Raw genomic sequence first — 302 nt, 5'->3', positions numbered from 1 at the left:
CTCTTTTTTCACCCTCACCGTCTAACTAGTCATCATTTAAAATCAATTGTCATTTTTTCTTTGTATAATGTCATACTCTGGAAATCTCTGTAGGCTCCATAGACTTCCCAAACAACCCTAAAATGGGTTTGTACTAGGAACTGTGGCAGTTGGTCAAGAGTTAAGGTTTAGGATGTGTAAACCTTTAACTCCGTTAGGATGTGACAGAGTGACATGCTCTGGGTTCTAAAGTGATGGTAACAGAACATTCACAACTGGAACTCTTGAGAGGACCGGCTGCTAGTGTGGAAACATTCTGTCCG

Source organism: Lagenorhynchus albirostris, chromosome 4, assembly GCF_949774975.1.
Source record: "Lagenorhynchus albirostris chromosome 4, mLagAlb1.1, whole genome shotgun sequence".
In the NCBI taxonomy this organism is placed as follows: domain Eukaryota; kingdom Metazoa; phylum Chordata; class Mammalia; order Artiodactyla; family Delphinidae; genus Lagenorhynchus; species Lagenorhynchus albirostris.
The sequence above is the reverse complement of the archived record's forward strand: the minus strand, read 5'-3'. Positions refer to the sequence as shown.